Genomic DNA, 23,588 nt, shown 5'->3' with positions numbered 1-23,588 from the left:
GCTAAGTGTGTATGAGTTAACCAGGACTATAAAATTTTGACATCAGTCTTGGTGTCCATGCTGTCCCCATGGCTTCCTACTTTAATACGGATCAATGCACATTTGTTAAAGAAGCACAAATGTTTGATAATGTAAGTGAAACTTGTTTGATACAAGAAGCTTAGAGGAGCAGGATCTGTTTGCCTCAATATTGAAAACCATAATCATCTTTGTCAACCCACTTTTTCCTATTTTCTACTTGAGGTTGGGGTGTTACATTCACTGTTGTTACCTCTCTTGATTCAATGCCAGTTCCATAGCTTCTTTGACAGGCATGAGTCAGTGTTAAAGAAATTTACTCACACAATCCATCCCTTTGCTGAACATTTTTTTCCCTTGCCTTTTTTCTGTCTGTCCAAAATCTTCTTTGATAAATTATGTTCTGCTTTTTTGCACATGTGCCTGAACCCCTGTAATTTGCTCCCCTTGACCTTCTTTGGAATTGGACATATTTTGGGCTTTGCCCTGAAATCATAATTTTGTTGCCTGTCCCACAGTGGCTGTGCATCCTATCACCCATCTTAGGCACTTTGTCTCCTTCACCTCTAGCTTCCTCAGCTGCTCTGCCTTCATTATGCAGATCGATGTGCCATACAGTAGTACTGGCCTAACCATTATGTAGTATACCTAATTTTTCATTTTCTTTGGCATTCTTCTATCACACACCACCCTTGAATCTCTGTACCAGTGGGTTGTAGCCCATTTGATTCCTGTTTGACCCCCCCCCCCATTTGGACTCTCCTTCTCCTCAGCCACCCATACGTTAAGGTGACAACCTGTCCTACTATTTTTCTCTTCTATCTCAGTTTTCAATTTCTTTAGATATTTTCCCATTTGCTGCCATTACAAATCTCCTGTCTGTATTCAGCTTCATCCCTTGTGCCTTCAGTTTTCCATACTATTCCCTATTATTTGCTGAAGTTCTTGTTCAGAGACTGCTTGTAAAATTACATTGCCTGCATACAGCACCTTTGTCAATCTATTCCTTCCCACCAGTTTGCTAATTTTGAATATTACCAGTATGAGTAGTAATTGCCTTACATAGGAACCCTGATGCATCCTCATTCCCACTGTACACCCTGTGTGAGTCTGAACCCTGGTCCTGTTTTTGCCACTAGGTTCTTGTACATACATTGGGCTGTGAAGCATTATAAGACTGCCCAAGTCAGCTTTCTTGGGGCCTTGCTATATGCTGTCTCCAAGTCATGGAATACCCAGTCCGAATCTTTCCTCATCTCTTATTTCTTCTCCAACATCTATCATACTGCAAATATCAGGTCAGTTTTGTTGCATTCTGATGTAAATCTGAACTGCTCATATGCCATCTTACTCTCTACTACTCTGCATATTCATTTAAAAATCATATTCTCCAGCACTTTCTTGCAGTGTGACAGGTGTTTGGTACCTGTGAACAGCCCACAGTTTTGAATTTCCCTTATGTTCTTTTGCATGGCAACTAGAATGTTTATTCCTTAATCATGTGGGATACATTTTCTCTACATACTGTATCAGTACCCTTAGGAGCCATGTCTCCCCTAACTCTCCCAACCTATTAATCATATCGGAGCGTGCTGCTTTCTCTCATTTTGTTTAACTTAGTGTTCTTCTTACCTTTTCCTCTTTCACTCTAGATGGTGACTCAGACAGTGTAGCTTTAGTGGGGTTTTATTTATTCAAAAGCTCCTAGAAGTGCCCCCTTCTATCTGTATTTGATGTCATTTGGACTGCTGAAAAGGTTGTTGCTGGCATCTCTTATGAATGGTGTTCAGGGACTATCTGTTTTATCCTTCTGTCTTTGCTTTAAAATCTGAAGTTTCTTTGTGCTATTTACTCAGTCATTTTCTAGTAGCTGATTGAGTGCATCTGATACTTTCTTTTTTGCAATTCCTCCTTCTCCATTAGCCTTTCTATTAGACATCTATTATTAGCCTGTTCCATCTTTTTTTTCACTTTTTCAACACTCCTGTTTTTTTTTATCATTTCTTGGATTTCTGCATTCTGCTGTGGAATCAGCTTTTTTTTAAGTACCTGATTTCCAAACCTGGTTTGGCCACATATCTGTTCTATAGTCTTCACACATGCTGTTTCCTATTTCATTATATCGAAAGCCTTCTTAGTGTCAGTCTCAACACTGAAAATGCTTTTGATATAGGTGAACTGGAATATTTATTTGCAGTGTTAAGATGGATTTATTTATAGATAGGTTTGTTATGCTGTTTACAAATATTTACACTGGTGCCTCAATCAAACTAGGGCAAATGCAAAGCATTTGGCATCTTTGTGATTATTTAGAGGAATAAGTCAGCGCTCTTCTTTGTACCCCTTACTGTTTGCACTATATTTGTAATCCTTGGAAGAAGTTAACTGTTGTTAAATATATGAGGATTTGAATGAACTAGACATGAAGTTAAGCTTTTTGTATGTGGCTGTTTGTTGGTGTATCTTATAGACCCCCTAAAGCATCTTCCGTGACTTTTTAATTTGTTGCAAAATTCTGGTGAATCTTCCAGATATAGGGTGAATTTAGAATTATCAGCTGGAAATGTTTGCATATGTACTTCTATACCCAGTAGCTTGCAACAAATGTTTCTAAATGCTTCATCTGCTTGCTGGGATGAGGACAGGGCAGAAGAGGTACTTGATATTATAATAAGCTGGGACAACACAAAATACAATTGCAAGTCCTTCTATAGGATTTGTGTCCAGACAGGAATTTGTTTTACCCATTTACATTTCTATCGGGCACCCTTTGTATTGGGACACAGGACAAATATGAGATCTTGTTGCACCTGATTTTGTTCTTCAATAAAAAAGTAATTATGAAAAACTGGAAAGTGAAAGCTTCATTTAACACTGACGATTTGTATGAGCTGAGGCAAGAAATGATGAGTGTGAAGCCACTTTATTATTAATAATGAGTCCATGAAGAGAGAGAGAGAAGAATTTATGGCTGCCATGGATGTTTCAGGATGAGGGCAGAATAGAAAAATAGGCAGCAAAGAACTGGTTTATTTGTTTAAATGCTGCTCCCAATTTGGCTTTTAAGTCATATCAATTTCAGAAATGTAATAATTAGAGTTACAGATGCAGTTTCTACTATTTTACTTTTTTTTTCTTTTGTTTGTCTTGATTGTGATTTTAAACAGGTTTCTTTTTTGGTATTGTACTGTACTTTTTTATTCCTAAGCATTTTGTTTAAGGGTTTAATGAACATGTTATGAAGTAAAAAAAAAAAAAAAAAAATTAAGGCTGGAGAAGAGTAGCTGGACCCTTTATTTGTATGAAACCTAGTTATTGTTATGAGTGAAAGGACTGCTACTTGGATGTTTGACAGAGGTTCATAGGTTCATAGGTGTGTACTAGGCTAATAGCCCTGGAGCCTTTGCAAGCCTAGCCCATAGGATTACCCTGGCATCGTGCCACCCAACCTTAGTTCCTAGTGCCTCTGTTGAGTATAGCCACTGGATTGATCCCCGGCGTGTATTTTCTATTTCCCATCCACTCAAGATTTCCCTTGAACAGGGCCAGTGAGGTGCTCTGCTTGACATGTATGGGAAGTCTATTCCATAGCATGGGCAGTCTCTGGATTATGAACCTGTCCTTCCAGCATGTTCTGTTGATTATGGTAATGTGGTTGAGGTGTCTGGTGTGTGTGGTGTGGAGGGATTGGGATTTCTTTTGATGTAGCATTTCTAACAGAGCTGGGTCAGACATGGCTTTGTAAGTCAAACAAAGATCGCTTCTAAATAGGCTATATGAGACAGAGAATAGTTGGAGTTTTTTGAGGCTGTCCATATAGGACAAGTATTTAAGGCCTAGGATCCTCTTTGTGAGGTACGTTTGTGGCCTCTCCAGTTGTTGCAGGTGTCTAGTGAGGTACATGCCAAATGGGGCATTGTACTCAATGATTGGCCTAATGAGGAAAGAGCAGAGAGAGACAATGACCTCTTTCTTCCTGGATGCAAAACCCTTAGTAATGAGATGTGCCACACAGAAGGACTTTCTGACCACAGTGGCAATGTGGTGGTCAAAAGAGAGGTTGCTGTCAACCTTTGTTCCCAGATTTTTTATAATGCCTTCTGTGTTCAGTGGACTACCATCAATGTGGTAATTCAAGGGAACCAGGTTCTTCCCAAAGAGGATGAAGACATTTTTTGGCATTGAGCTTAAGGCCATGGTTCTGACACCAGGTGATGGTCTCATTGAGGCCTTTCTGCAGGATGTCAACATCACTTGGGGAGTTAATTATAGCTCCAAACTTGCAATCGTCTGCGAATTTTGTCAGCAATAGTCCATTCATGTTGGCTTGGACTTCAGAGAATGTATATACCACATAGGAGAGGACCCAGGACTGAACTCTGTGGGACTCCACTCATGACTGGTCGGCAGTCTGACTTGGAGTCAGCTCCTTTCACACTGTGGGTTCTATCTGTGAGCCAGTTTTCAACCCACCTAGTTATACAGGGGTTGATGCCTAGCTTAGTAAGTTTTTCCATGATTCCAGAGTGGGGAATGTTATCAAAGGCCTTGGCCAGATCAAGGTCGGCTGTGTGAACCACCTTACCTTCATCCACAGCTGATGGGAATCAGGTGTTTGGTAAACATTGGACATAAAAATGAAGAGTGATGGCAGCTAGAGGGAAGAAGGTGTGGAAGAGGAAGTATTCCTGGGCATGAGGGCTGTGGCGGAGGGAGTAAGTGGTATCAATTACTGATAGTTTCTGAGCAATACTAGGAAGCTATAGAGGCTCAGGTGTGAGTTTTTTTGCTAAGGTGGAGGTACACAAAACCATTTTTGGGTCTAGCTGCAAAGGATGGGGCTCCATACTTCACAGGGAGGTGCTGGTTTTGGTGACATGGACTGTGGGAGCAGCTGAATGAAATATTTAAAAATGAATGAATTTTAAGTAAAGTGGTGCACAAGTAGACATCATTCTGATTCATAAAAATGTGAAAAGCGTGTGCATAGCATTTCATGAAGGGGTTATATGAGCAGATAGACACTTATTCTGACAAGAAAAAGGAGTGAAGTAATATTGTTAGAAGTTAAACTGAGAAAGCAGGAGGTTAAAATTAATGGGTAGGAGTGGTACTTTTTAGTTGAATAAGTGGAAACTTAGATTTGAATCTTTTTATGGACCTAATCATGAGAACAAAGATTGTTTTTGATGATTCTCCAGTTGTTGGTGAAACAACAAGAAGAAAGAATAATAGGGTAGTTGTGGACTGCATAATGTATTTTGAAGCTGAATTAGAGATGGCACTAGAAAATCTATTTGGGATGATAGAATTCCAGAAGAAGTGCCTGTGGTATCTTGCTCGTGGGGATGAGTAAAAATATTTTAGGACTGTATGGAGGCAGAGGCTGGGGAAGGATAATGTATTTACTTTATCAGAGCTCAAGTTAAAACAAGCATGTAGGCCGGTTTCTTTTAATGGCAGATACAGGAATATGTGGTAAGTGTAAGGAAATGACTTTTATGAAACAAATTATATTAGATCATATATTAATGAAGGTAGAGTAGGAAGATTAGGTGGAGAAAGCCATGGCGAAAAGGAAATCCATTGAAGTGGACAGCGAATCTGCAATGGTTGCCGGAAGGGAAGACTCATGTGCCAGAGAGTTAGCTGATAAAAACAGGAGTATAGAGTATAGGGATTATTATGTGTACTGATGCAAAATATGCAAACGTTAAAAATCATTTTCCACTTCCTAAACCTAAATCACCCTCCTGCTCCCTAACCCGAAGACCTTTCTCACTGCCTAACACTAAGTCCCCTTTTCTACTCCTTAGATCTAAAGTCCGTCTCCCACTCTGTAAACCTAAAACATCCTTCCACACCAGAGCTTTAATTCACTACCCCTGACTCCCTCCCCATGGCAGCTGCACTTGCATTGCTCAGACTTGAATAATGTGATCACATAAGCTGTGGAAGCTGCTTGCCTGAACTCATATTCAAGTTTGAGAGGGAGCAGCTGCTGATTGGAGCTACAAGACACTTGAGACCCAGGCTTCGAGACAGAGACCCAGGCTTTTAGACAGCGAGTTCTGATTGTTTGGGACTCAAGTGCTTGTAGAGCACTCATTCAAATCTTTATATAATAAACTGTTTCTGAGTGCAGTGTAGTAAATGGTGGTTTGACAGAGACAGTGGAAGTTACAGCATTTGGTATGGCAGGATGGCTGAAATAATGAGAAAAAGATATGTCTGCTGCTTGGTCCTTCAACATATATTTCAGGCTGTGTGGTGTAGCAGGAAACCAGACCTTATAATTACTTAATACCTTATGTTAACACACTAACTACTTTTTAAAGGAATGCATTGTTTATCACACCATAAACACACTGTTCATCACATTCAAAATTTCCACAAACTAGAAGAGCATTGTTTGAGCACTTAAACTTTATAATATATTGCTGTGCTTCAATGTTTTTCATATACTGGCATTATTATTGAATATATACCATGCCATTGTAAATGTCTGTAAATGTCAATACTTTATTGCAAATCATAGTATGTGTCACTTATGCAAAGACATTTTCAGTGTTCATTTATTATTATAAATGTATTCAATGCTTCAGGTAGAACACTGCACTCTTTATTAGTATAACAATGCAATGTTTCCATCAAATCATGTTATTACTTTTCAGTCTTTGAGTGTATCTTCCTGGCTTCTTCAATAATCTACCATATATTGAATATTTGGAAAGCACTTATCTATACTTCTTTGCTGACATAGTAAGTCTTATGTTCTGGATTCTCTGTTACTTCTAAGAAATATGTATGAAGACACCACCTGAACTATCTCTAGACACTTCTTAATATAGCTTTTGTCTAGAGTCTTCCCAAATACAATACTGGTATTCCTCACAGTAATTATGAAGTATATTCTGCTTCTTCTCAACAAATTTCCATCATCGGCCTGAATAACTTGCAAGAAATTGTAACTAAAATGTGGAGCTTTTCTTCCTGAGCCTCCACTGAAAATGGGTTTTACCCAGTTGGACTATTCTCAGTCAACTAAGACAAAGAAAGAAAGAAAAAAGATATCAGTTGCTGACACTTCTTCACAGCCACCTCTGTATGATTTCCTTTCTAATATTGGTGCATGATAATTCTGGATCTTCTGTGAGGAAATAATTGTCTTTATTCATAGTAACAGTTCTTGAAACAAACTCATGTCTGTGCCAAATGATTATAGTAAGACAGCTGAAAGGTCTAAGTTTATGAGTCATTGAGCTGAGCAGTCAGTAAATATACTTCATGCAAGGGAGTATTTCTGTATTACTACAGGCTGCATGGACATCAGGTAGCAGTCATTGTTAATGCTCTGAGTATTCAACATGATATTTTTTATAGTTTTAATTATAATCTTGACCATTAGACTAATCATCTAGAGGTGACATGATGAAATTCCATTTCCTGTGAGAACTTCGTGAAATGTGTGCCTATAGAGTGTAAGACATTAACTGGCAAAATTACATCAGGCACTACATGTCTCAGAAATAAATTTAGGTGCACTGACAATTGTTAGAAAAATATGTATTAATGTGTGTATTAGTAATATGCTTAGTGCATTCAGAGCCTAAAAGAGTTAACACATTTATTCTATTTCATACTGCATAAATCTGTACAAACTGCAGTTGCTTTCTGACCTTGTATTGTCAGCTAAATCTTGCTTGTGCCTTGGAAATTTACTGAGAAGCAGATGATTTTTGCTTGCATTAGGAAAATAATGAATAGAACAATATTGCTTATATGAAACTCAGACAAGAAGTTCTGCTGTGCCATGAGAACATACACAGCTGTAGAAGTAATAGATAATTAGGAAAAAGCCTGCTTGAAAATATGAACTGCAATCAGCATTTGCTTGTATCTGTATTAGAAAAGTACCTTGAAAAGTAACAGTGTACAATAGATGCTTGTAAATGGAGTAATAGTCACCAAGGCCAGGTTGTTTTTCTAAAAAGTTTCTCACAAATCTAGTCATGTCAGCAGAAAATCTGAAGCAACACCTACTGTAGTACAATGCTTAAAGTTGTGTTTGATTACGTCAGCTTAGAAGGCCATGTCTTGTAAAACAGTATAAGAATGAACTTACTTCCTGTTAGTAGTTAGACAAATCCTTGTATTTGCATGTTTTTGTCTCCTTGCTGCAAGTAAATTAAAGTGCCTTAACTGAACTTTACATGTATTGGTCTTTGAAGTTTTTTCCTTTGAGAGATTGGTCCTTCGAACCGCAAACCTTCACTTCGCCTCGGATCAGACAGGCCAGGTGGCTTGAAACCGTATGGGGAAGAAACCACATCGGTTCTTCTTATTTGAAAAGTCCTCCGACTGAATTGTCGTACAAAAGAGGCCAGCCACTTTCTGATCTGCGACTGAAGGACGGGTTTACTTGAACCAGGTGATCAATCACGAAGGCTCAGGTAAGGTGAATCTACCTTCTTTTTCTGTTTTAGATCAGGGACTAGATTTGTATTTATTCTGTTAGAGACTTTGTTTATAAGTCAGGGACAGAAAGATTACTGTCTTGTCATAGATCAGGGAAACAGAGCAGGTAGGCAGTCATTCTGAAGAGACTATAAAAATATCCGTGGTTCCACGTAAAAATAAGGTGTTACGTGACAATTAAAAGGGTAGAATAAAATGGGTAATAATTGTACAAAAAGGTCCCAAAATCCACCGTTAACCGAAGACGCGAAATACATGCAGTCACAGCGTGCTGATAATATTAAATATTACTCAAAATGGGTTAATAAATATGAATTTGATGGTAAACTAGAGAAATCCTCACTTGTCAAACTTGTCAAACAGCTTAAAACTGATTCTAGAGGTCGGGTAAAAAAGCAACGTCAATTAGGAATTCCTCAGGCACACAGGTGGATTGAGGAAGTAAACCGAAGGGAACAAAAGAGTAATAATTCAAAAGCAATGTTTTTATATAAAGAGGATAATTACTTAGTAATAGCATCAGCCCCTCCACCTCCCTTACCAGAATATGAGGCAAGTGAACAAGTTAGTCCACCCCTGCGATATCCTGCTATCACTGTAAGTAAAGACACTACAAAAGCAACACTGTTTGTTAGAGATTCCGTCGAGACCAGGTCTCGAACATGGGCTGGAAACTCAAAAGGGAACATTGAGTTATATCAAATGGGTAAAAATTCACAATATATGAGTGAAGAAGAAATATGCCCACTTATAGAAGTGCCTAATCCTCAGGCAGGGCAAGAAGGTCAGGACCCAACTATTCTAGTGTATAGACCCTGGACTCCGGAAGACATCTGGAAAGCCACTGAGGGAATTCTCCATCCAAAAGTTAATTTTAGAAAGTTCTTAGAAGATTTGCAAGGAATGAGGTTGAGTTATAATTTAAACGGAGAAGAGGTAGAAAAAGTAGTCAGACAAATTGTGGGACCAGATTGGCACATGATTAGCGGCGACTGGAATCCCCATGATATTGCGCTCAGGCCCCTCCCACATAGTAGCACAGAGTTAGACAACAGAGTGAAAGGTCTTACAGACCGAATCTCTGAGAAATGGAAGCCTAGGGCAGACTGGACTTGCATTAATCAATGCATCCAACAAGAAGGTGAGACTGTTGACAGATATTATGCCAGACTGTTAGAATGTTTTAATAACCACTGTGGAATGCAGGATCCTGAAGACCAGACACATGATTCCCCATATTAGCAGCAGTTAAAGAATGCATTTTTGAAAGGCAGTATTGCACCTATAAGCAGTTTTATTACAAAACACATGGTAGATCATCGTACAAGCAGGTTACAGTCATTGCTTGAATATGCTAGGCATGCCGAAAGGCATTTTAATAGCAAAAAGAAAAAGAAAGCCCAAGTATTTTCTGTAGAAGACGGAGCAGAAGTTTATGTAGTACAGTCCGGGAAAAAGGGCAAGAGAAATGCCCAGGGAAACAAACAATCTGATCAATGATCAGAGGACTTTGAAGAGCAAAAGAAAAGGGGTGAATGTTTTAAATGCGGTAAGAAAAGACACTTGGCAAGGAATTGCAAGAAAAACAAGAAGGCAACCACGGAAGATAAGGAGGGTGAGGACTGACTACATGATAGTCAGGAATCACTAGAAGGGGATAGCAGAGATATGACAAATAAGTATGTGATAGAGGGAGTACAGAATGTGACAGAAGACATAGAGGAAGTGCAAGAAGTCACGGATAGTGAAAAAAATGAAATATTGGATTTGGCTTTATTGAGCTTAGAGCTCTATTTAGCAGGCACAAAACCAGAAGTCACACTCCTGGTAGAAGGAAGGGAAGTCACATTTTTCTGTGACTCAGGGGCCTCACGGACCAGTAAACCTCTTGGGCAGAGATCTTATGCAGCTATTTAGTATAGCAGTAGCTCCAACCATGCAGGGTATGGAAGCACAGCGGCAAATTGATACCTTTGCAGTGCAATCGGAGGGTAAAACATATTATTGGTACAGCCAGGACTTGGTTACAACTGGTCCAGGGGCAGTGACCGAAGAGTTGATGAACGTAGTCATCAGCAAGTTCCCCTCCCTTGACATTGATAAACAGCATTTGTTGCACTGTACTCTGTATTATTGTAACACACCAGGACCTGATAAGGAATATGAGCAAAAATTGTTTAAAAATCGTGCAAACAGATTAGTATTACGTAATCTGTACTGGGACACAGAAGGGAACAGTGTAGCCAGCTGTTCATTGCCCCAGGAGTTCTTTGCACTTTACAAATCTAATCGATTACCACATGTTAGCTTAACTATGGACAAAAATGTAAAATGGGTAGACTTAGGAGAAAAAGTCACAAGATGGGAGAAACAGACAGAGCTAGAACTATCAGAATAGGAAATACAAATGCAGAAGTTGAATTGAATAACTCAGACCTGCCCAGCTGTACACTTGCAGTCTAGCAAGGACAGCTGATTAGCACTCCTAATGAAGAAGGAAGAGAATGCCTTACAGAATATACCAGAAACTCTCTGGTCAACAGGAAAATCAGATGTAGGACTTATTCGTACAGCAGGACCAGTTACTATTATGCCAAAGTCAGCATTTAGACCACAGAAGAGACAGTATCCCTTAAGAAAAGATTCAAAGGTAGGAATCAAACCTATTATAGCTGCTTTGCTTAACGAAGGGGTGCTGGTGGAATCTCCTGATTCACCATGTAACACACCCTTATTTCCTGTTAAGAAAGCGAATGGGGAGTGGCGTCTGGTCCAAGATTTACAAGCTGTAAATGATGCAGTAATACCAAGGGCACCTACGGTGCCAAACCCACACACCCTGTTGAATAATTTAAAACCTCAACAGAAATATTGTTCTGTGGTAGACATCAGCAATGCGTTCTTTTCGATACCAATACACCCTGACAGCCAGTATTGGTTTGCATTTACATTTCAGGGGAAAAGGTACACATACACATGACTACCACAGGGGTATTGTGAAAGTCCAACAATATTCTCACAAAAAATGGCAAGCAACTTGGCGGGATTTACCCCACCAAGAGGTAGTCAAATTTTGCTTTATGTTGATAATATCCTGCTGGCAGCCCCCACCCAGCAAAATTGTAAAGAAGTTACCATAGCGCTATTACAATTTTTAGCCACTGAAGGACATAAAGTAAACAAAAATAAACTGCAGCTTTGGAAAAAGCAAGTTAAATACCTAGGATATGTAATATCCAAGGAGGGTAGGACATTAAATGAGGACAGAAAAAATAGCGATTTTGCAAGCACCAAAACCCACTACCAAGAAGGAAATGATGTCCTTCCTGGGTATGACTAATTTTTGTCGGAGCTGGATTCCAAACTATGCCTTGGAATCTGCACCGTTGACTAACCTGATTTATAAAAAGCCTATGGCAGCACAGGATTTGTTACAATGGACACCAGAAGCAGAACCTGCTTTCTGCAAACTGAAACAGTTAATAGCGTCCTCATTAGTTTTGGGATTACCAAATTATCATAAACATTTTTTCCAAACTGTAGATTGTAAGCAAGGTTATATGACATCAGTGTTAACACAGCAGCATGGGGACAAGCAATGCCCTATTGCTTATTATTCATCACAACTGGACCCAGTGGCATGGTCTTTACCTCACTGTGTACAAGCAGTAGTTGCAACTGCAATGGCAGTACAGGCTTCGGCCTCAGTAGTGTTGTTCCACCCTCTCACATTGAGAGTGCCTCATGCAGTTGCGATTATTTTACTGCAAGAGAAGGTAGCATATCTTTCCTCTGCTAGGCATCTTTCCTGTATGACTATATTGTTGAGCCAACCTCACACGATAATTGAACGTTGTACAACTTTGAACCCTTCTACATTGCTCCCAACCCCTGCAGATGGCACACCACACAGCTGCCTGCAGGTGATTGAGCAAAAGACACTACCTAGAAAAGATCTTACGGATGTTCCCTTAGATGATGCCGAGGTGACATATTACGTGGATGGCTCATGCAAAAGGGGTCCTACAGGACAGAACCTAGTAGGATATGCAGTAGTTTCTGACACAGACATTATAGAAGCAAAATCTTTACCACACAGTTTATCTGCACAGGCAGCAGAATTGATTGCCTTGACATGGGCATGTACCTTAGCAAAGGGTAAATGTGTAAACATATTTACTGACAGCCAGTATGCTTTTTCTACTGTACATGTTTTTGTGCAACGGTGGAAAAATCGAGAAATGATAACATCTACTGGCAAACCGATTAATCATGCACAGTTTATTTTAGATCTTTTAGAATCTATTCAGTTACCTCAGAAAGTAGTTATTTGTAAATGCACAGCTCATACCAAGCAACAGGACAGGATTTCAAAAGGTAATGCGAGAGCTGATACAGCTGCAAAGCAGGCAGCTTCAGAAGCATTTCTTTTGAATGAGGAATAACAACCCTTTGAGATTTTAGACTTAGAAATGTTAAAAACAATGCAGACACTTACTACGAAAATTGAAAAACAAAGATGGGTAAAACGAGGAGCAATTCTTGAAAAGGGGCTGTACATCTCTAAAGAAAAAAAACAGATATTGGCATCTAGTTTGTTTAGATATGCAGCTTTGTTGAGTCATGGGCAGAGCCATGTCTCAACAGGGGGGGTGGTACAGTTGGTGAACCGAGTGTTCATGACACATGGCTTCTCAAATTACTCAAACAATTCTGCGCGGTATGCCATGTTTGTAATAAACATCATGCACAAGGGGCATTAAAGCCCAAGCAAGGGAGTTTCCCTACACCACCGTATCCATTTCATACTATTTGTATGGATTTCATAGAGTTGAATAAATGTGAAAATAAGAAGTATTGTCTTGTCATTGTAGATATGTTTTCCAGATGGGTGGAAGCCTTTCCGACTAAAAATCCAGATGCTACAACAGTGGCCAAAGTCCTTGTAAAAGAAATCATCCCTAGATTCGGCATTCCAGAAAGGATCTACAGTGACAATGGCACGCACTTTGTGAATCAGACCATACAACAGCTAAGTAAATTTTTCGGTATTTCTTTAAAGAATCATTGTGCGTATTACCCGCAATCAGCAGGGCTAGTAGAGAGGCATAATGGGATTTTAAATAGTAAGCTAAGAAAGTTAATATCATAAACACAGAAAAACTGGGTGTACTGTCTGCCCCTGGCACTGTTGAGCATGAGAACTGTTCCAAATGCAAAAGGATTGACTCTGTTTGAAAAGCTCTTTGAAAGCGCTTACTATATACCTCAGTGGAAACCTCTCATGCCCACAGACCAGAAAGCTGATAGTACATTAGCAGAGTATATGTGTAAGTTATTACATTCTAAACATTTACTGCAGTTAAACTCTGTTTCAGATAACTAGCGAACCAGACCGTCAGAAGTGGCAGTGCCCCCTGGAGCGTGGATCTGGCTGAAGGTAGTCAAGAGAAAGAACTGGACATCTCCAAAGTGGGAAGGTCCATATCAAGTGCTTTTGTCAACACCCATTGCAGTCAAGATAGTGGAACGTGCCTCTTGGATCCACTTGATGCACTGTAAACTAGTTAAAAACTTTGAACTGAACAAAAATCTTGTTACATGCCAAGAGTAAAAATGATAGAGTCCAAAAGAAACAGGAATGCAGAACAACCCTTTCCTCAGAAGTATTGCATAATCATCCTGTTAACTGTATTTGTGACAATAATCATTTTGCTATGGCCTTTCCTTTTCCCAGCCACACAGACTGAACTGAATAAATGCAAAGCATTACTCATAAACTGGCATCCAAACTTTAACACTTACCAGGCAATTAAATATGTGTATGCTGAAACTTTCAATGTTTCAAATTGCTGGATTTGCACAGCTTTGCCGACAGCATACGGTGGGGGGTTATTAATGACAACGGTCCCCTAGGGGTCAATGAGACCTGGGAAAACTTGATTTATAATACCTCAACCATTACAGTACAAGATAAAATAGCATTTCCCTTGTCAGTTTCACAAAAGGGAACTGTGTGTTTTTACAAAAATGATACCGTTCAGGTGGGTTGGAGCAATTGCAATGTGACTGTTCCTTATAGATGTTATACTAAAGGAAACAAAGTAGATCTTTATTGTGATACAAACTATGATTAATTTCTTGGATTGATGCATAAAACACTTGATGAAGTAAAACATAATTCTGTTCTTTATAAACAGCTGTCTATAATTGATAGAAAAATGTTTCATGCAGGGCAAGTGTATATTCATAGCAAGGTTACTACTAAAGTAGAGGACTGTTATTCTGTGTGTGGCAGAAAGGCATACAAATGGTTACCTGAAAATTGGTCCGGCAGTTGTTTTTTGGGTTACCTGGTTCCGGCCATATGACACACTGCAGTCTTGTCTCATGGGAAAATTCGAAATGTCCGAGAAGTTGTCAAGAAACCTTTAAAATCCATTGGGACAAATCAATGTGCATTGGAAAGACCATCACTCTCTAGGTAAAGGACTGACACACATGGACTTAAGTGATAGTGTTATATCGTGGGCAGGCATATTACCAGCATATGGAGCAGTGAAATCGATTTGGGAGCTGAGAAAACTGTCAAAACTTCTCGAAGTAATGAGCAACACAACTTTTTCTGCTCTTAAATTGGTGACTGATGAACTGAATGCTATGAGAACTGTAGTACTCCAAAACTGCATGGCTCTCGACTTCACCCTAGTGGCAAGAGGTGGTACGTGCGCTTTAATCCAAGAAGAATGCTGTTTGTATATTCCTGACCATAAACACGAAATAGACAATCATCTTGAGGTAATTCAGCAAGTGTCAGCCATGACCAAACCAGGCCCAAATCCACTAAAGGACTTTTTCCAGAAATGGTTTGGGGGGTGGGGTACCATCCTAATGAATATCCTGATTGCCATTTGTGTAGGTATGCTCCTACTGGGAGTATGTGTTTGTTGTGGTATCCCCTGCATGAAAAGACTGATTAAAGACCTTATAGACATGTTGGTTTCTGAAACCTTATATCAAAGTACTGAGTTTGAAGAACTGTTAAAAGACTGAAAATGCTTTCATAAGTTTAAACTGAATGACTCTCTTAACTGCAAATCCTGAGTGGAAGAGGTTAGGAGAAGAAAACACACTGTTTATGCTTATTTTGAAAGTAGAATAAAAGTATTAATAGGGGGGAAATGTTAGAAAAATATGTATTATTGGGTGTATTAGTAATATGCTTAGTGCATACAGAGCCTAAAAGAGTTAACACATTTATTCTATTTCATACTGCATAAATCTGTACAAACTGCAATTGCTTTCTGACCTTGTATTGTCAGCTAAATCTTACTTGTGCCTTGGAAATTTACTGAGAAGCAGATGATTTCTGCTTGTGTTAGGAAAATAATGAATAGAACAATACTGCTTATATGAAACTCAGACAAGAAGTTCCGCTGTGCCATGAGAACATGCACAGCTGTAGAAGTAATAGATAATTAGGACAAAGCCTGCTTGAAAATATGAACTGCAATCAGCATTTGCTTGTATCTGTATTAGAAAAGTACCTTGAAAAGTAACAGTGTACAATATACGCTTGTAAATGGATTAATAGTCACCAAGGCCAGGTTGTTTTTCTAAAAAGTTTCTCACAAATCTAGTCATGTTAGCAGAAAATCTGAAGTAACACCTGCTGTAGTACAATGCTTAAAGTTGTGTTTGATTATGTCAGCTTAGAAGGCCATGTCTTGTAAAACAGTATAAGAATGAACTTACTTCCTGTTAGTAGTTAGACAAATCCTTGTATTTGCATGTTTTTGTCTCCTTGCTGCAAGTAAATTAAAGTGCCTTAACTGAACCTTACATGTATTGGTCTTTGAAGTTTTTTCCTTTGACAACAATACCAACATTTATGTCCTGTAACTTAACACTCTCTGGAAACCATAACTAGTAGTTGGCACATAGTGGCTACATATACAGCCAGTGAATTGAAGTAAATATTTATCATTGTTACTCCATGAGCTTTTCAGTAAAGAATAAAAATTAATCTATTCTTTTGAAATATGTCTATGATATGCACAGCACACACAAAAGTAAATTATTCAGTTTGCATCACCACACATGGCCAGAAAGCACATTATATTCTCTTTTTCTCTATTGAAGTTTAACAGCTGTGACACATGTATTGTCAAAATTTATTTACTTAGCTGATAGCTGCCATTAATTTATAATTCTTAAAATTAAACATTGTAAACCACTTGTTTAGTCCTTAAGTGAAGTTTGGTTGGATTTTTTGGATTCATGATTATCCAAAGTCAGTGCTCAGTGGAAAGGCCCTGCTCCCACAATATGATATGTTATAAATCAGAGACAAATTAGCCACAGTGAGGACAGACCTCATTATTGACTAATTTGGATGTCTCTGAATCAACTTACCTATCAGGAAGTATAGATCAGACAGAGTCAGATCATGGTAAAATGAGGCCCTAGGCAGGAGAATGAACCAGCCCCCCCCCCCACCATAGTCAGTCATTCTGGTGTCCCATTACTTGCCTCTTTTTCCCTCAAATTACTATAAACACTGCTCAAATCAGTGAGCACACATGCTGTTTTCTTCTTTACTTTTGAAATGAAGGCACAGATATGGATTACATGTGAAACTTTTAATTTAAACAGCCTTTATTGACCAGATTAGTCCCACTAAGTTAGTAGCATCTTTTCAGATGAGTCCCTTGGTGATATTTATACTACTAGAGGAAATTTGGCAGGGCATTGGGAAACATTCAGAACCAGATCTAGCACAAACCTCAATAGGCAACTGCCTAGTGCCTGGTGCTAACTGGGAGGCCACCAATGTTGCCAGCCCATTATAAATATTTCAATGCACAATTATGATCATTAAGTCCTATGACTGTGCATCAGTTCATTAATTTTTTTTAAAAAAGGTATTTCCCAATCACATTTATTCCCATCACCACCCTCTAAATTATAATCTGCTATCTGGTTGACGTGCTGTGCTGCAATGCATGATGCATGCTTTGACCTTTGACATTTTCTGTATGTAGGCAGTGAGATTTATTTTCTTTTTTTCTTAAAAAAGAAATATAAATTATCCATGTCCTTCTTTCACTTTTGAAGAGTTGTCTCTTACTGTACTGGAATCTTACACTGCTCATTCACTTTTTGTTGTTTGACTGTAATCCTTGCCAGTCTCTAACTTGTTCTCCTCTCACACAGTGTGGAAGTAGAGCATTCTAGGCATCCTGCCTGCAGTGTAAAGTAACTACTCACTTGTTGTCCAGCATTGACTGGATGGACTGAATGGATTTTTTTTTCTTTAATTGTAAGTCAAGGCTGGAGAAGGCGCAGTGGTGCAGCGGTAGCATTGTCGCCTCACAGCAAGAGGTTCTCCCATTCAATTCTCGGCTGGAGCCCCTTCTGTGTGGAGTCTGTATGTCCTCCCCATGGTCGAGTGGCATTCGAAAGACATGTGTAAATGGGCGTGCCTTCATTGAAGGTTGGGCGTCGAACTGGCACCTTGGCACCATAAAAATCTACTGCCGATCATTAGCAGACCAGAGGTCCGCTGTGGCGACCCCTAACCGGGAAAAGCAGAAAGAAGAAGAACAACAAACAATTGTAAGTCAAGGCTGGATTTAGTGGGATAAAATATAACATGGTGCTCTGGCATCTTACATTTCTTATTTCCACACAGAACTGTGTCCTGCGCGATTGATAAGGTAAGTTTATTTATTTATTTAATTTTGCTCATGGGATAGAGCACTGATCAACTCTGACCATTTGCAGACTCTCCCCAGAGTTATATCACAAAATGCAAATGACAGTCTGAAATGCATTGTGGTTTTGTTACCAGACTTTTCTGTATGGCTCAGTGTTCATAGACTTTAGCTGTTTAATTTTTTTCAGAAATTACTGCATGCTGAATGGGTTGTTTTCATGGACTCCAGCAGTTAAAAATCAGAAATGATGAGTTAACTGTAGAATGACTGGCTCCCTTGTTTTCAAACAATTCTAGTTTTCTTGGATTGGCAAATGAGGTTTGGAACAGACCAATTTGTCCAGGGACATCTTCAAGTGGGGCTAGATAAATGAAGTAGCAGGAATTAGGAGGATAAGGGGAGGATAGAGTTAAATAGGAATGAGGGATGATTGAGAGGAAATGAAGTAAGGTAAGGGAGGGACTTAAAGGGTTTTAGGCAAGTGTTACTGGAGTAGCAGTCACATTTTGGCGTGAACTTATCTTCACCTATGTCATGCTTGGCTGAAATTAATAAATATTGGTTAACAATCATGTTTATGGAAGTTTAATAAAGGTCATCCAATGTCATTCGGTGTGATGGGTTTATTGAAGAGGACTGGGACAATATGTTTTCCTTGAAACCAAAGTTAATTACTGCACTATAAGTTTTAGATATTTTATGAGGTGGTTGAAAAATGAGAGGGAAAAGACAATGTGCAAGCATACATGAGTACCGAAGTTCAGCAGTCCCTCCCTCCCCACCCCCATAGCACATATTGAATGCAACAAACTGCAGTTTTGAAACACAGGGTAATAGTTTTGAAATCAAAACAAAATGCATTCTGTAGAAACAATGCAATCTTTCCTAAATTGTTTCAAAGTTCTTTCAGTGTACAAAGTGGGGGAAAAGTTGCTGGTGAAATTTGAATACATATGCTTTGGTAGTTTAAAGCCTAAATTATTTTGAAGAACTGAAGCTGCTTATTATAATAGAAGTGTGCAGATATCTTGATAATTTCGTTATCTATCACACCTATTTTTTTCTGCAGCAAATGTGGAATTACCTGCTAGTTAGGGCAGCAGCTTCAGGAACCAGACTGCACGGTTATATTGATTTGTAATGTGGGGTGAGTGGGAGCATATTTAATTACCACCATGCTTTTGTCTGCTTGTTCCCAGGTTCAGATAATGTTTAAAATGGATAGTGCAAGCTTGCTAATTACACCTAGTTTAAATATTACAAAAGAGAAGCAGCAAAGAGATGGCTCCAAATAATTTATATAATCTGTTCTTTCTGGAAAGTTCACTCGCTACTGTTTACTGGGAGGGACTGGGGACTTAGTTCTTAGAGTTTATAGACATTAATCATTTAAATATGGAGGGGGTCCATAAAAATTACATGTGATGTACTACCAAAAAGGTAAAATGTATACAAAGCTATGTATGTTGATTCTATTGTTAACCCTCCCACTAAGTAAAATATTTAATAGTTTAATACTAAAAATGTAATACTGTGTACTTATACTTTTTCACGTGTATGTGTTTGTATGTATATATGTGATGTTTACAGATATAGACATTGATATACTATAGATATATATAAATACGTGTATGCATATATTTATATGACTCACAAACATTTTTGATAGCCAGTTTTGGCCGAAAGGTAAGTGTCAGAGGTATGTAAATTCCATTAATTAAATGGTTGATTTTGAAGAATGTGTATGTTTTGTATGGTACACTGTTGGAAACTCCTGGTGTTCTAGCTGGTGTGATTCTCAAACAATCTGGAAATATATTGCTGATTGATAAGTATATTTTTTTGCATTTTTAACCTTTCAGAGTTCTGCATTGTCTTAATTTTGCCTGACTGAATTATCTTATATATATTCTGGCATTGTTTTATGCTTATCATCTGTCCTGAAACTGTTTTTCCCCCCTCCCACCCTATTCTTGTAGAGTTGTTATAGTTGGTGGCTTTGCAGTTGCCCGCCCCTACTCTAGATTTGATCTGGGACACCCCTCCCAGTCTTGTGTTCACTCTACTTAATACAGAGAGAACATTTGAGAAGGCCAACCCACTTAGGTTCTTAACCTCTGCTCCTACTTCCTCTCTCCTTGCACTTTACTAAAATACATAAATAAATAAATAAAAAATTGCACTTTATTTTGCTTTTGCCTCTTCTTAAAAGTACTCAATTGTATTTATTCTGCTGCATTTATTACTGCTTGGTAGTAGCCTGATTAAATTGTAACTGCGGTGGTGTAGCGGTAGCATTGTTGCCTCACAGCAAGAGGTTCTTCCATTCGATTCTCGGCTGGAGTGCGGGGAATGCTTTCTGTGTGGAGTCTGTATGTCCTCCCCATGGTTGGGTGGGCATTTGAAAGACATGCATAAATGGGCGTGCCTTCGTTGAAGGTTGAACGTTGAGCTGGCACCTCAGCATTCGTGAAAACCTACTGCCAATCATTAGTGGACTGGAGTTCCGCTGTGGCGACCCCTAACCGGGAAAATGCCAGAAGACAACAACATTCTAAGCCTTTTGGTTTAAGCACTTGGGCTTCAGACCAGTTGTTTTACATTACGAAGGTTTGTGGTCTGCACTGTTGTAGCAGGACAGGTAGCTTACATCCTTCTAAATTGGGAATTGATGATTGAAGGCTCAGTGTCTGTTATTATAAAAGTGTATTAGTTCTGGTTTAAGCACTTGGGCTTCAGGCCAGTTATTTTACTTTAAGAAGGTTTGTGGTCTGCTCTCTTGTGGGAGGAGAGGTTAGATTCTACCCTTCTGAGCTGGGAATTTCTGGTTAAAGGATTATTGTGCCTGCTTATTTGAACTGTTTCTTTCTGAAATTGGAGTGCCTTGTTTGCTGTAGCATAGACTAGATTCAGGCATGCTGAATCTAGCTTTGCTTGTATAACTTGAGCACTAATCCAGGCCATCTTTTTTGGAGAAGGTTCCCCTGCACCCTAGTGGCAGTAGTGTGCAGTTAGAACTTGCCTGACTGAAGACTGCTGGACCAGGCCTCAGTTTTGAGCTTTTTTACTGGTTAACTGGGTAATTTGTTTAAATCAGTTTGCTTGTTTTCTATTGTCATATAAAACAAGAAAACAAATTGCACTTTATTCATCTGCTTTTACTGTATTTGTGTTTCTTTCTACTTTATTGCATTTACTCTGCTGCATTTATTACTGCTTGTTAGTAGCCTGATTAAATTGTAACTGTTATTCTAAGCCTTTGGTTGAAACAGTTAGGCTTCAGACCAGGTGTTTTACATGAAGAAGGTTTGTGGTCTGCACTGTTGTGGCAGAACAGGTAGCTTACATCCTTCGAAGTTAGGAGTTGCTGACTGAAGGCTTAGTGTCTGTTATTCTAAGAGTGTATTAGTTCTGGTTTAAGCACTTGGGCTTCGAGCCAGTTATTTTACATTAAGTAGGTGAAGTCTGCACTCTTGTGGGAGTAGAGGGTAGATTCTGCCCTTCTGAGCTGGGAGTTTCTGGTTAAAGGCTTATTGTGCCTGCTTATTTGAACTGCTTCTTTCAGAAATTGGTACGCCTTGTTTGCTGTAGCATAGACTAAATTCAGACCTGCTGAATCTAGCTTTGTTTGTATAACTTGAGCACTAATCCAAACCATCTTTTTTTGGAGAAGGTTCCCCTGCACCTTAGTGGCAGGAGTGTGCAGTTAGAACTTGTCTGATCGAAGACTGCTGGAACGGGGCTCAGTTTTTGGCTTTCTATTGGTTAATTTGTTTAAATCAGTTTGCACATTTGCTACTGTTATATTAAAAAAAATACACTTTATGCATCGCTGCTTCGCTAGGGTTAAACTATTCCTGGCGCCATAAAGTCTGCTCTTCAAATTTTCCCTTAGAACTAGCCATTTTTTTTTTTAGTTTTAGCACTCAAATATGTTTCTTTGAGCTCAGCACTTGTTAATAAATTGTTGTAAGCACTAAATAAGCTACAAATTACTACAGCACTCAACTTTCCTCACTTGTCTAGAGGTAAACAGTTTTTAGTACTTAATAAGTAAGCACCTGTCCTGGCATGTCTAAGGGTCAGCTCCTGGTGTTTCCTCCTGTCTACCTAATGAATCTTGGCATCTTGGAGCAATGCAGCAATTGCCTCATGTACACAGACAGCCCTCACTTCCTACCACCCAACACTACAACCTGTGAGAGATGCACTTATAAAGCCAAACTGGAAGCAAAGCTCTCTTCACCCAAGACTGGACTAGACAGTCAAGACGAGAAGGTAAACACTTGCACCACACCACACTCATCACATAGTCCCTCAAAACCTATACCACCAAAACACACACATAGCAACACAAAACACACACCTACATTCATGGAGGCTTTCAATAAAAATCTGCTCAAGCAACAGAGACCTCCAAAGCAGACATTTATGCAACCTCCACCCTCTAACATAACCCAAATGACACATAGCCCACAAACTCAGTATGCTACTCAACCACAGCCCATAAGGCATAACAATATACCCAACACTCTAGTCATAGTGGACTCTATAGTCAGGCACACTGATGTTCCACTCACCAGGATAAACAAGGAGACAGTTACTGTCAGCTGCCTGTTGGGTGCCAGGGTCCGCCACATAATGTACACACTCAGGTCACTCCACAACAAGTACAAATATGACTCTGTCATTGTCCATGTTGGTGTGAATGACCTGAGATGTACCTCCCTGCATTACATGAAAAGAGACATGGAGGAGCTCCCTAATCTTGTATTCCAAGCAGGTATGACCCTAGCCCTGAGTAACATCCTGCCATCACCCAGAATTATACCACAGTACAAGGACAAAATAATTGATATCAACAATTAGCTAAGCTTCTGGTGTCATTCTAAGGGGATCCAGTATCTGTCTGACTGGGATGACATGATCGACATACCACGATGCTTTGCCAGAGATGGCCTGCACCTGTCGCCCTTGGGATTCTGGATACTGGCTGAGGCTCTTGCCACCCCTATAAGGCCTTTTTTTAGGCAAGGTTCAAATGACAAATTCACCACTGTAACAGGTGCAAGCAAGCAAAATCTGAGGGTAATGCTACTCAATGCTAGAAGTCTAAATCACAAAATGCATTCACTCTAGGCGCTCCTTAAAATGGAGAACATTGACATCTGTGCAGTGACAGAGACCTAGTTTAAGGCTCCAGAGAGCACCCCTGCATTACTAGGCTATAATTCATACCACACCTTTCGGCCACCTAACCTGGACCAAAACACTTAAGGTGGAGTTGTGTCCATATTTATTAAAGATATTCACACCTTCACGCTAGTTGCTCAGCATAATGCATCCGAGATTATCCAAGTGCAACTAACTCTG

Source organism: Protopterus annectens, chromosome 10.part0, assembly GCF_019279795.1.
Source record: "Protopterus annectens isolate FY-2018-M chromosome 10.part0, PAN1.0, whole genome shotgun sequence".
Taxonomy (NCBI): Eukaryota; Metazoa; Chordata; order Ceratodontiformes; family Protopteridae; genus Protopterus; species Protopterus annectens.
This window is presented reverse-complemented; position numbering follows the sequence as displayed.